Here is a 14,307-nt window from a genome sequence, read left to right as displayed (position 1 = left end):
CCGCGCGGACTCAGTCCCCGGCGCCGGCCGGCCGAGGGCTCGCGCAGCGCGCATTCGAGCAAACTTTTCCGCGCCGGCGGGCGCAGGTGTGAGCGCCGCGGGGTCGCGCCCACCGAGCCGCGCGCCCTGGTACGCCCCCCGACCCCCCGGGCTCTGGGTGCTGGGGTACCAGGCGTTTCGTTTCCTCCCCATCCCTGAATCTCTTCCTGTTGCTGTTGGCGGTGGTGTTTTTTAGCTCTGAAGAGGAAAGACTCCGGGGCCTTGGGCCTGGGTGTCCCGGGGAACAGTCGCATCGGCCTCGCGCTGTTTCGCACACCGTGCCCGCCGCAGGCTTCACGAGTGCGGGAACCCCCAGGGCTGCGCCACTTTGGTTTGGCTTCGCCTTTAAATGAGCCCTGGCTCCCCCGCCCCCACGCCGATTCCGGGTGGACCCCGGCTCCGCGCCACATCACTGCTTTCCAGGCCTTCCTCCTCCCGCTGCCCCGCAGTTCCGCCCCCAGCCCCGCAGTGGGGACGGCACCTCCTTCCTCCCTCACCCTGCCTTGGCCGCCTGTCCTCCGAGGGCCGCCACCACGGATCCGCGCTGTCACTTGGGCTGCCAACCGGTCCTCTTGCCTCTGCCACCTCCCATGCGGGGCCGTGGCAGACAGGGCACAGACAACCCTCAACCAAGGAGCCAGCGTCCTGCCACCTGCCGCCTCTGACATCGCCGCATTTCCTATCTGCCAGTTCATCGCTGGACCAGGGCAACTTCTCTCCTTGCCCTCCTTTCCCCTCAGAGAAAGCACTTAGGTGTATCTTTCGGTCCCCAGATGTCCCTGCTGCAGCCAGATATGTTGAGATTCCTTAAATTTTAGTCATCTAAGTTAACCACTGGGTAGGAGGCAAGGAAAGAAGCAGGCGAGTAGGAAGGTGGGCAGTTTTGCTTGTGAAGTACCTGGATATCACTGTCCCCAGCTCTTGGTCTGTCCCTTCTGCAGCCATCCTGCTGCCTTCCTCCCCTCTCCTGTTTCAGGGGAGGCCACACTGCCTTCAATGAGGGGAGGAGACCAGAACCCAGGTTTTCTTTTCTCTGGTCTTCCGGCAGCATTCAGCAAAATGGCACTGGACTATTTTTGCAATATTTCTCTTTTGCAAAGGGAAGGGCCCAGGGAGGCCTTGGGGCAAGTCAGGGAGTTAACAATCTACTCTTTTTCCCACTTTCCCCTTATTTTTCTTCTCCCTTTATTTACTTATTTACTTTTTAAATTGCACTTTAGTTCCAAATGGCCTCACAGGGAGATTAACATCCCTCCCCCATTCGACTGCTCTCCCAGTTGCCTTCTTGGCAACCCCCATTCCTGGTTGTCACACAACCCTCTACCCTTCAGACCTGCCCCATGCCTATGGAGGACGAGTAGCTGGAGAGGCCCAGGAGCTCTGAGTGTCCCCCAGTCCTAAAACCCTGAACAAAGGAGCAGAGCTCCTTAAACAAACCAAGCCCTGTGCTCCCCAGAGGCTGGTACAAAAACTGCTGGCACCGAGCAACCAGGCAGCAAGGACCATGAGCTTCTCCCCAGGTGGGATCTCAGAGAGGGCACTGCAGTGTCCAGGACTGCTCTGGGGTACACACATGCCGCTGGGTTCTCCCACCCATGACTCCCCAAAGCAAGGCTTACAGCTTTGGGTTGTAACAGCAGTCAGTCAAACCCAAATCCCAATCCTGAAGTGTCTGCTTCCCCATCTGAGCAACTGGGATATAGAAGGAAGCCTGAAGACCTAGGGGTAGAAGGGTGATTTCTGGGTGCATCTGAAATGTGCACGTATGGGGAGCTCCCTGCATATGTGACCCACACGGCCTAGGGGCTCCCTCTGAATGTCCTTCTGGGCTTCTGCTGAGGGTGGTCAGGGCATGGGAGGGCATGCCTTCCAGTCACTCACGCAGGACCAACAGGATTGGCTGCACAATAACTTGGGGGCCTCTGGTGGACAAAGGCTGGAGAGGAATGGCTGAAGGGATAGAACTGAGAGAGCCAGACGGAAGGCGGAACAGGCAGGGCGGGCGAGAGGGGCTCGCCAAGCGCAGCCAGTGGTAGAGGGAGGCGTGAGCCGCCCGGAGAGCCTCAGCTCTGTCAAGACGATGGCCACAATCAGCCACTGCAGGCTTAAGAGGCTCTGCCCAAGAGCGAGGGGCCTTCCTGAAAGGCACAGAAAATGAGGCCATCTTAGCATGTTATGATTTGAGATTTGAGAAGGCCGAGGTCGTGTCATGGAGGGGTCCCCCGATCTCTCTTTCTCTCCGTGTGTGTACTCATACCAAGGCCCAGAACCCTGGCACCTCTGAGTCTATGGCCCATTTTGCCTTGAGAACCCTGATGTGGTAACACCTCTTCGACCCTGAGGCCAGGCCACAGGGAATGGAAAGCCCAGTGCCACAATTCCTCCTGGTCTCGAGGCCCTGGGCCCAGAGCCACCAGCTCCTCCCCTCACACCCCACCTCCAACGGAAAACGTGGAGCCCTGCCCAGCAACGCCACCCACCGGGCCCCTCACACGGGTCCAGGGGAACCTGTCAGCTGTCCCAGGACAACCTTCCCTCACTGGCTCCCGGCTCCCGGCGCTCTCGCATCCCCAGTTTGCCCACTCAGTCTCTCTCCCTCCCGAGCCCGGGGCCTTCTCACTCACCAGCCTATTTACACACCAGGTATCTCATGCTTTATCTGCTCTCATTTTGAATTTGTAACTTTCACATAAACTTGAACAAAGCTCCTTTTGTTCCTGCACCCCACCCCAGGATCCCAATAAACTGGTTCCCTCTGAGGCGACTAGGCCAGGACACAGGAGCCTTGGCCAGACGACTGCGGGTACATGTCAGCAAGCATGTTCGCACCTGCGGGGAGTCTGTGTGCCTGCGTGTGAGCGCACTCCCCAGGCGGGCGGCGGGAGGGGTCAGGGGGAGCCTTGGGTGAGCAAACTGTGGATGGGAAGGATGGTGGGCATGGAGGGCAGAGCCCAGATGCCATGGCGCGGGGACGGGATAGCCTGCCAGTAGGGCACGAGAGGTCATGGGCCCCGGATGGGTGGGTATCGGGGCAGGGGGTAAACGGGGATGAAGAGGAAACAAAGAGCAGAGAGGCACAGCAAAGTGGGTGGCGGAGCGAGGGGCTGAGGCCAGGCTCGAGCTAAGTGTAAGGCAGATACAGGGATTGCATTATGGCGGTCTAGGGGCTGGCACGGCCGCACGCTCAGCGCCGTAATCCTGTTAGCCAGCAATCTCCATTCCGAAAGAGCTTCATTTCTTTGTGAATATTTGTAAACTAGATATCTAATGGAAAATTATAGGAAAATTATAGTGAAATTCATGACGGAGAAATCCGATTATCCCTAATTCAATTATGCCATCTTAGCCCACACAGCACATTTCCCATTTTTTTCCCATAAATACCGATGCCAGGGGTCCCGGTAATCAAATAAAATTGAAAATCATCTTCCCATTAAATTCAATTAGCCGCAATTTCTAAAGCCTATCAGAGATTTTAATTACTAAATTATAAAATTCTCCAATGCTAAATTGAAACCAAAAAAATTGCACATCCTTATATTTCAGAGAAAAAGAAGGGGGGCGGCCGGCAAAATCCTCGGAAAATGCCCTACTCTCTGTGCCCATGGAGAGGGCTCTGTCAGGGGAGGGGCTGAGGCATGTTAATTTAACAGAGGGGCGACACCTGCAATCCCAAGCAGCTGGAGCTGGGCTGGCCCCTAGAGAGGACTCGCGTCCTCACTGGCTGTTCTGGCTCCTAAGATGCCCTCAACTTTGTCCCCCACGGAGAGTGAGGTCTATAACTGCTACCTTCTTGGCCCGTGGACATGGCTCGGGCCCAGGTCACAGCTTGGCCTCAGAGCAGCAGACCAGAGGCAGCCGGCTTCTTACTCAGTGGCTGGCTCTCTGACCACCCAGCCGGGCCCCCAGATGGCCTGGGCTGGGTCAGACGTGGGAGTAGGACGGAACCCGATGTTGAGGGTGGCCAGACATCATGGGAGGGTTCCGTGGCCCCGAGCCTTCTCCAGAGCATTCCCAGGAGCCATGGGTCCTGGCTGTGTACCAGCCTCCTGAGAGAAGAGCTGGGGATGGACATGGCCCAAATTTGGCCTCTCCCTGTACTTCTAGCTCATTCCTTGTTCTTACCCTCTTCTGGGAAGCTGACCGGCTGAACTGGCCAGAAGGAATACCCTTGCCCCGCGGGAGAGCTCACTCTTCTACCCCCATCTCCTTTTAGGGAAGTGCTGGCCATAACCCCAACGGTAGCCCCTCCTCTCTCACCCCCCCCTCCCCCGCACCCGCAGGCCACTTACCCCACTCTAAAGCCTGCTCTAGGAGTCAGAAGAGCCTGGGGAGGTGGCACCGGTGGTAGCATAAAGGGACCCTAGATCTGAAACCCAAGGTGGGTGGCTGGGTGGGCAGCTGCTGGGCCCGGCAGTTTCAGGGCAGCCAGGAGCTGAGCCGCCAGCAGCCCAGCACCCAGGGAGCAGGGAGCAGGTTTAATTTGCCAGGCAGTCAGGAGTGCCAGCAGGGGAGGCACCCGCAAACAAAACAAAAACAAAAAAGTTAATTATCTTTGGCTTTTTCTTAATAAATATCCAAACTGGCCCAGCCGGATCCTCCGCTTTGGAGGGAGAGAGAAGAAGGAGGAAAAAACCCCAAACCAAATCCAACAGACTCATTCTCTACCTTTCCCTTTGTCTCTCATCCTTGTATTTATCTCTTATCAGAGGCAGTAACAGTTTCACATTAATTCCCAAATTTTGCAAGTGCAAGAGTGTGGTCACAAATAGTTGTTTTGTTTTGTTTTGTTTTTTTAAAGTTTTGGGGTGGGAAAGTGGACATGTGAAGAAGAAAGAGGCAGGCAGGAGGAAAAAAGACGAGAAGAAACAGGACAGAAGCAGAGGGAGTGAGAAAAAGACAGAAGGAAAGAGAGAGAAGGAAAAACAGAGCAAGTGTGATGCGGGGAACTGAACTCGTTGCATTGCCCCCAGCGACACGGCCCGGCCTGTGGCCCCAACCTGGGCAGGTACCTTTTCTGGAATGTTATGTTGGCATTTTATTTCAGTTACAATTATCGGCTACAGGAGATAATGGGGATTTTTCATCTTAAAGCTCCAAACCACGAAGGTCTCATTGGCCACTTGGGCTCCCCTGCTGCTGCGAGTTCCTGTGGCAGCCCTCCCTTCCAGGAGCTTGGCTGCGGAAGAGGGGAGGTGGGCTGTCCTTCTGAGGCGTGTGACTTTTTCTATGTGGAATCCCAAGTATACCTGGGGAGAGAGACGCGTGTTGCCACCTGGGCCTACGTGTCGGGATGGTGCTCATACACGCCTGAGCCCATGCTGTAAGAAACATCTGGTAGGGCACGTGGTGGGGGGTAGGCAGCCAGGACATCGGGCAGTCCCTCACGGAGCACGGGCACTGCAGTCCCACTACCTGGGTTCAAACCTTAGCTCTATCTCTCACCAGCTGTACAACCTCAATCAAGTCACTGACCCTCTCTGAGCCTCCATTTTTCTCAGCATCAAAGTCAATAATAATTAGTGATTTCCGAGGGCTGAGGGTAGGGGAGAATGGAGAGTGACTGCTAATGAGTACGGGCTTTCCTTCTGGGGTGATGGAGATAGTCTAAAATTAGATAGTGGTGATGGTGGCACAACCTTGGGAATATACTGAAAACCACTGAACTGTACACTTGGTATGTGAATTATGTCTCAATAAAGTGGTTATAAAAAAGTGGGGATAAAAAGGGGGAATGATAACAGCACTTACTGCATCGAGCTGTCATAAGGGCATACAGAGCACATAGCTTGGCACAGAGTAACACTCAGTAAGGATTCACGAGCAGTCACTCATATGGATCGCGGAGGATGGGCTGGCGTCCTGGGGCCTGGGCTGGTATCCATGAACTCATACTGCTGGGGCTTACAAATGTCTACCTGGGGCCTTGGGGCCGGGCCAGCAGGTTGTCAAGCAGCTGAGCTGCCCGCCCCCAGTACTTGGTCGAGGCTCCTGGGCGACTGCTCCCTGGCAGGGATGGGAGAGTGCACGGCCCTCCTCCTGCCTCTCCGCCCGCGTCCCTGGAGAGGAGGCTGCCCACCGTGGCAGGCCGACTCTGTGCTCACTCTCCCCGTCTCACAGAGCACTCATATTTTCCATGTGCAGCAGACCGTGAATTCACCTTCATACTAGTTACAGGGTTATTTAGCTTCTCCTGACACTGACAATCACCAAACTTTAATTCGCTGCTTGGCTTCTCCCTGCTGCGCCCTCTGCCCACCCCCAAAATCACTGGGAGAGGATGGGAAGAACCTAGGTCTGGCCCCCTCTTGCCAAAGCCTGCCCTTCGGAGTGATGGAGCGATGGGAGGAGGGGGGTTGGTCAGAAGGAGAAGATGATGTGCAGAGGGCGGAGAGAGAGAGCAGTCCGGGAGAGAAGAAGTACCACCAGGGCTAAGGGGGTCTTCCATCCCGCTCCTCTGGCCTGACTGACACTAATGTATTCAACCCGATGTCCATCCCGTTATGAAGGAACACTCAGCTGACTGGGCTGCGGGTCTGAGGGCTGGCAGCCCTGGCCAGGACCTCCGGGGCCAGGACTCACTGAGATCCCAGGACCAGGCAGCTGGCATGGGCTGGCTCCTCTGCCTGACGCTGGACGAGCAGGTGCCCATCTGGGAACTCACCAGAGGGAGCCATTCTTACCAACCTGAGAAGCCAGCTCTCATTTCCTCCCGCCTCTCCTGTGCCAGTCTCCTGTCAGGCCAAGCCCTCCTGCCCTGTAGAGGTCTCTCTCTGGCTTACAGCCCTGTTGCCGGGATCACGTCTCTTCCTTTGATAAAGCCAGGGGGGGTCTGCTCAAAGCTACTGACAAGCATCAGATGAGAAACAGAGACTGAGACATCGCCCACCAAGGATCCCAATCACACAATCCTGGGACCAGTGTAGGAGACAGGGCCCAAATGTGGCCACGAGTCTGCTTCCTCGCCCAGTGGGAGGGGCCACTGCTGCCCTGAGCACCCAGGCCAGCCCCAGCAGGGTCTTTGTCTCTCTTCCCTTGCCTTCAGCAGATCCCCTTCTTTCTGTCTCCTCTGCACTCCCACACCTTTCCAGGAGTGGGCCCAGCTTCCAGAAGATCCAAAGAGGCCTCTGGTTAGCTCAGGGGCCAGGCAAGCCCAGAGATCTCAGACTCTTCCTCGCAGCTACTCTCCACCTCCGGAAGTGGTCACCATCACCTTTCCCCAAAGCCTCCCGGGCAAGCGAGGTTTCCTCTGAGGACCATTTGGTGGAAACAGGGGACTCTCTTATTCGCCAAATCCAAGCTGGCTCCATCAGCCACTCATTGGGCAGAGAGTCCCAGGAGCAGAGAGACTCACAAGGCAAGGACCTGGGGGGCTTGCAAAAGCAGAGGCAGGGCCAAGGGCAGAGCCAGGAGGGGAGAGGCAGGGAAATCCACTGGTGGGTCCAAGCTCTGCCTGCTTCCTCCCAGCCCTGTTCCACTGTCCCACCCCTGCTGGCAGGGGAAGTGGCCATGGTGGCCTGGGCAAGAGAGATGTCAACGGGAGCGATGGCAGAGATGGAAGAAGGGGCTTGTTGACTGCAAACTGTCCATTATGGCTCAGATTATAAGCATATTGCGCAGGGCTCTCTGCACGATGCCGAGGAAATCCAATACGCTGAAAGGTTAATGCAATCAATTAGGGTGACAAGGAAGTAAAGGAAAGCCTTCGGAGTAGATGAAAAGGAGAGAGAGGGAGAAAGAAAGAGCGCCGTGGAGTTGGGGGTGGCAGTACGGCGGTGGGAAGGTGAAGAGGAAGAGAAACTAATGGGATGCAGAGAGAAGGCTTGGAGGGGAAAACAGATCTACAAAAGGCCAGGAGCCCGCGAAAAGAGGACAGTAAGAGAGACGGCAGCAGAAGCAGCAGGAAAGGGCAACTAGCGAGCTGTGCGGGGACCCGGCTCCCAGCTCGTCTCAGACCTCTGACTGCTGCACAGCTTCAATTTCCTGCCCGCTCCCCCCTCCCCGCTCCCTGCCAGCCTTTCCTCTAGGGCTTGGAGCCTGGCTCCCAGATTAGCTCACAGCGCTAGTAATGTGCAGCCTTGGTCCCTGCCCCTGTACTGAGCGTGTGCCCACCATGTAACGTCCAGGGCCTTCTCCACAGAACTGCAGAGTGGGTCCCAATTGCCCCAGAATGGGCCCAAGTTCAGACCCGGACTCTTCCCTTGGCTTGCTTTGCTCTCAGCAGACCCCACAGCTTTCCCCTATGCATCCTAGTTCGTACTTGCAACAAGCCTGCAAAGCAGAGAGCCTGGTGGTCAGGGCTCCGTTTTGCAGATAGAGGAGCTGGTGCTCGGAGAGGTTATGCGACTTCCCAGGGCCCTGCAGCAGACATGGAGGAGCCGGGACCAACCTGAGAACTCCAGTGACTCCCAGTCCACCACCCGTGCGGCATTTTCTTCCACGGCCCTCGCTCAAGCGAGGAGCCTCAGCTTCTCCAAGGTGAGGGACTCAGTGGTCCCAGGGCAGGGGTGGGGGACTGCATGGAACCTGCTTAGGGATGACTGCTGGCTCCTACATGCATGGTGGAGACCCAGGCTCTGGCAGGTGAACAGGAATGAAGGAAGGAGGGAACGCAGGCGCTGCCTACCTGTCAGGCCCTGGGCTAGACACCTTCGGCCCCATTCACTCACTCGCTTGTCCCAGTAACCCTGCAAAGTAGATATTCTGCTCACCTTGCAGAAGACGAAACTGTGGATCTGAGAACTTGCTGAAGGCTACAGGATGGAGACACAAGGCTCCTGGATGCCGGGAGCAAGAGATCTGAGGAAACAGTGGCTGTCAAGGAGAGGACAAGCCGGGACTTCTAGGTAGGTGGGACTGAGCAGGAGATGAGGTCCGACAAACAGTAGAGAGAGAAAGGGCAGCCCCAAAGGGACCAGGACTGCAAGCAGCCCCGCAACCTCAGGGACAGGGCTCCCTGACAACTGCCCAGGCCCCTCAGAGCAAGACACGAGCACAGAGCAGGATGATGGTCGCACATCACTGTGAACGTACTTAATGCTAGGGAACTGCACACTTAAAAATGGTTACAATGGTAAATTTCATGGTGTGTATATTTTACCGCTGGGGAAAAAAAAAAAAAGAGCAGAGGGCAGGAGTCAGAAACCCCAGAGGGAGAGACAATAAACTTTTCCTATAAAGGGCCAGATAAATATTCTAGGCTTTTCAGGCCAAACTGCTCTGTTGTAGCTACTCAGCTCTGCCATCATAGAGTGAAAGCAGCCATAATTGATATGCAGATGAGTGGGTGTGGCTGTGTTCCAATAAAACTTTATTTACAAAAACAGGCAGTGGGCCAAATTTGGCCCTCTGGTCATACTTTGCCAAGCCTTGCTCCAGAGAATGGAAGCACTTGGGGCTGACTTTCAGGACAGAAGTAGCCAATCTGAACCTTGCCAAGAAGTGGAAGGAAGGGCTGGGCAGAGGGCTCAGGAGGAAATCAGGTTCTCATTACCAGCAGAGGGTGGAGAAAAAGAAGGGAAAGAGAACAAGGGCTGGATGGGAAACAGATGTCCAGGAACTGATCCATCCCAGCTCCCAGCATCCTAAGCCCTCCACGGTGCTTCAGAGTCTCAGGGATGATACGAAGGGATGGAGAGTTGAAGCTCTCAACATGCTAGGAGTCTTGATGCCAGGAGAGAGGTGTTGAGCTCTGGCTAAGAGAGGACGGGGGTGAGGCAGCAGCAGGGTCGGACTGGCCAGAAGGGATGCCAGGGGAGAGAAAGGCGAGGAGAGAGGCCCGGGGAGCAGAGCTGTAACCAGGGTGGTGCTGGCGGCAAAGGGAGGAATCCACAGGCCCCAGTGAGAGCGCAGGGCGCGGGCCGGGCCTGCCCTACACCGGCCGCCTCTGATCACGTTTTCAGGGCCACTGCCCGCCGGCACAGACAATGCTGGGGGAGCCTTTGAAGTCCGAAAGGGATGCCGCGGTGGGAGCCTCGCGAATCTCCTCCCTTCCCCCGTCCTCCCGGGGGAGGGGGCCAGCAGGACAAAACCCAGAGCCGGTCACAGCCGGGCCCCCGAAATGCGTGAGACAAAGGGAAAACAAACAGGTTTGGAGCCAGGCGCACGGTGCCGTGTCTGTCCCCCGCCCCGCCAAGCACGGATGATGGATGGCTGCAGCCAGCCAGCTCGCCCGCCGGGCAGGCCCCGCTATTTACATAACACTGGCGTTCCACCGGTCACCTCTGACACGGCGCTGCCTGGGGCCGAGGCCCGGTGGCCCCGAGGTTCCTCGAGCCACCCGAGAACTGAGACAGCCTGTGAAGGCCCGGCCAGGCCAGGGGAGCCCAGTGCCTGGGGGAGGGAAGGGCAGCAGCCTGATCTGGGCTCAGGACCCGGGGCCTCCTCCCTGCCAGCCTCCCATGGAAGAAGGAGGAGGCCACGGGGCCGGCAGCTTCCCATGAGAGAGGACTTCTAGGGCTTTCAAGTCCACGCGGTTCCCCAAGCATGAGCTACAAGCAGAGCTTCCAGGGAGAGCTGGCAGCAGCCACAGGGGGCAGACAGCACTGCGGAGAGCTGGGCACGGTACTGCTGGGCGGCTGAGCCCTGGCACCACAGATACCCCTTTGCCTCACGCTGCCTTGAACACATTCCACGCCCAGAGTCAGCGATCCACGGGTCCGCAGCCCATTTCCAGCCTAGGAACGAATCTGAGACCCTTCTACTGGGATCATCTTTTCCTGCCAGGTTCAGATGGGCAGTGTGGTTCCAATTCCCCGTCTCCATCTTCCAGACCCACCCTGGGGGCTCGGCACGACTGGGCCCAGCCCAGGGTGACACGTGTGCCAGGCGCGTGGTCACCACTGGGGGGAAGGACCCACGGATCAGGGAAGGGCTCAGGCCTTACCTTGTAGCGGGTCCTAGAGGCTCCTCTCTTGCAGTGCGGGCGTCACTTCATCCTGGGGAGGGACAGAGAAGAGCCTCTTAGCCTTTCAAGGCAGGACACGTACAACTCCCCAGTGTGTGCCCAAGGGCTCCCTGCCACCCCCAGGCCAAGGGGCTGATGCTCCAGGGTGGCCAAGGGTGTCAAAAATTCAGACGCGCGAAGTGGGCACTGATTTTGGCCCAGCTGAAAGGACGTGCCGACCAAAATTTGAAAAGATTCAGAAAGCAGCAGGGGCTGATCACAGTGGAAATATGGTCCTCAGGGCACCACTAACCAAAGAGAGAAAAGTCAGAGCAAACTGCACACACCTCCGTGGAGGCAGAGATGCGGGTGTGCAGCTTGGGGTGCTCCCCTGGAGCGGCAATGGCTGAGCAGCAGGGCCTGGGGACAATGACAGGGTACAGCAGCACCCATCCCTCACTCTCTTCCCTTGGCCCCTGAAAACCTACAGCATATGGGTGACTGAGGGGCAAGGGTGGACCAGGGGCCAGGGCACCAGGAAGCCTCAACTTGCAGGAATAGGCTGCAGGCAGCACCTTCCACCCTGGGGTCCCACTGGTGAGTCACAAGCCATGCCGGGGGCCCACGCAGGGAGAGGGAAAGTGGCCCAGCAAGGTAGGGGGACTTTAGCCAACACGTGACTCAGCCCAGCTTGCCAGGCCCGGGCCCTCCTGCCCAGCGCCGCGTGAGTCTGGGGAGCTAGGTTCAAATGGGACAGATGCCTCGTGTGGACAGAAAACCCAAGGAGCCCTCTGCCTGCTGGCCTGGGCCCACCTGCCCTTGCCCGAGCCCGCCCCGCTCCCACGCCGTGGGCCTTCAGAGCTCCACCCATACTCGGGAAGGGTTTTCTGCTTATTAGGGTTTTTTTCTCTCTACTCCCTCCTTTGTGGCTTATCAATGATGCAAGAGGAATAACACCAATTTCCTTAGGCTGTGTAATCCCCAAATCAGATTGGGGGGATTGAGAGAGGTGAGGTGACCTTGTACAGGGCTCTGGGAATGCCACCCAGTCCCGCCACCCGCCCTCCCGTTCCCAGGACATATTTAGACAGATCATGCTAATTGTACTTGACGCATCCTCTTAAGGAGGGCTGGGTCCTCTGCCAGCTTTCACAGCCTTTGCTGGGCTGCCTGGGCAGAGGGTGCCCACTGAGGCAGAGCCCACTCTGCTGGACACCGGGCTCTGGTGGGCACTGAGCAGTTGGGGGGGTTACCCCACGGGCCTCTGATGCCCATCTGACCCAGATGGTAGGAAGCTACGATTCTGCAGAGAGCTGGACGGACAGAGAGAGGGGGCAGCAGAGAGGAAAGGGGAGCCCTGCTGAGATGGAAGAGGGGGCCGAGGTGGGAAGAGTGCAGAAAACAAGCAGTCGGAGAGGAGAGCTGGATGAAGTGGAGGCCAAGCAGCGCTGGGCCACAGGGCAAGGGAGAGAGACCCTGGGCCTCCGCTGAGAGGTGCTGGGCAGGCTTGGCTGTCAGAGCTCACAGCCCAGCCAGCCCGCCCAGGGGCCCAGCGGGGCGTCATCGCTGTCCGGTCCATCCCACACCCGCCCGCCTGAGATCTCTCAAGGCACCCCGGCCAGCCTCCCTTGAACCTCCAAAGCCCCCCAACTCCACAACTCCAGTATCTCCCTTCCACCACCTTTTTCTCCCCTCCCATCCTCCCCAGCAACTGTGCATTTATTAATTCATGAGGCACTAATTAGTTCTTTGTTTAATTTTGTGTTAAACAGACTGACCAGAATGATAACGACTCGCAGTGCGGTGTTGCCGTCCCCAACCACCCCTGTTTTCTGACAACAAGGGAGCGCGGGAGACCGGAGCGCTGAACCCAAATCCCTCAGCAGTTGCACTTCATTAAGTCAAAATGTGACAAGAAGCTTAGAGAGCAACTTGCAGATCTGATCACACAGAACAATCGGGGAGGAAACTTTCCAGGAGTTGGCTGGGGGTGGAGGAGGGATGGGGAGGGCGGAGATGCTTACCGTGCGGGGACCAGGACGTGAACTGGGGTCCTGCCCCTCACCTGGCCCTGGGGCAGGCGGCCTGGCGGACGGGAGCAGGGAGGCTGTCTCTGGGTGGGATCTGGGACACTGGGTGGATTCTGGAGCCCCCGTGGGGACCTGAGAAGTTCAACTTTCTCTCTCTCTGTCCTGCCCGGGCATCTTCCCCTGTCACTCTGCCTCTCACTGTTCCTGCTCTTTGGTTCTGGCCTGTGTGAGTGAGTGACTGGGCACACCCAGGGCCTGGCAGAGAATCAGAAAGCTGCTGCAGTTAAGGAAGGATTCTGCAAGGCCGGGGGGGTGGGGGGAAACACAGAGGAGACCAGGAGCCCTAACACTTAGGAAGGCTGAAGTTAAGTGCAACCCTTCCAGGCTAAGAAACAGAAGTAACGTGCTCGGGGATCCTGGCCAACATAGCCACTCTCCGCCTGCTGTCCACCCGTCCACCCATCCTGCACTCATCCAATGTTCTCAACCTGAGTACTCTGACCAGAAAACTGAGGACCAAGAGGTTGAGCTCTATGCAGAGGTACACGGTAAATCAGAAACAGAACCAGGTCTGTTTGGCTTCCAGGCTGTGGTAGCTGACCGTAGGCAGGCTGCTGAGCTAACGATGACAACGGGCCTTGTTACCTGCTCCCTCCTGTCCATGTGACAAAGCAAGATCTTGGCCCAGACGTGTCAAGCTGCTAACTCCATAGGTCCACAGGGAGGGATCGGAGTTAAGCCCTGTCCCAGTCTAAAGACAGGGCCCCTGCTCTCCTTTTACCTGCCCCTAATCTCGGAAGATGTGGACAATGTCTTACATAAGTGAGAACACGGAGGGGGATGTGAGGAGGAGAGTAAGAACAAAGCACACAGAGAAAGCTGACAGACCAGAGCCCGGACTGTGTGTGAAGATCCTCCCGCCTTTGTCCCATTGGCCACTGCGCCAGCCCAGGTGTGGCCTGACCCACCCGCTGACAGCCGGGGCCTGAGGCAGAGTCTGCAGGTCAGCCTTGCCCTCGCCTTCCCCCGGCCGGTTCCGGTTCGGAAGTGCAGCGGTCTCTCACCCGAGCCTGGCAGCCCCGGGCTGGCTTCTGTTCATTTGCTGTCAGGCTGCCTAAGCAAACCAATTAAAACTAATCATTGATTATAAAAGAGAACAAGAAGAGTGGAAGAGAGGGGAGAGGGTGGAAGGGCGACGTGGGAAGGAGGAGAGGGAAAGCGGGGCAGAGAGGGAAGCCGCGGAGGGCCTGCAGAGAGCTCGGAGTGGGGCACTGTGGGCCTGGGAGCTGGAGGGGACCAGAGGCACAGGAGGTGCTGGAGTCGAGGGAGGGCAGGAAGGAAGCCAAAGGTGGT

The 14,307-nt window shown here is 57.4% G+C and overlaps 1 protein-coding gene across 1 annotated transcript in view; it reads right to left on the bottom strand.

Annotated features, from left to right (window-relative positions):
* CASZ1 (castor zinc finger 1) overlaps positions 1 to 14,307 on the bottom strand; it is a 139,349-nt gene that overhangs the window by 47,950 nt on the left and 77,092 nt on the right. Inside the window, exon 3 of the mRNA XM_024749892.1 lies at positions 10,925 to 10,976. The gene's annotated coding sequence lies outside the window, so the exon portion shown is untranslated. The remainder of the gene's footprint in view (positions 1 to 10,924; positions 10,977 to 14,307) is intronic.

This window comes from Neophocaena asiaeorientalis, unplaced genomic scaffold (genome assembly GCF_003031525.2).
Source record: "Neophocaena asiaeorientalis asiaeorientalis breed wild unplaced genomic scaffold, Neophocaena_asiaeorientalis_V1.1 scaffold275, whole genome shotgun sequence".
Classification (NCBI taxonomy): domain Eukaryota; kingdom Metazoa; phylum Chordata; class Mammalia; order Artiodactyla; family Phocoenidae; genus Neophocaena; species Neophocaena asiaeorientalis.
This window is presented reverse-complemented; position numbering and strand designations above follow the sequence as displayed.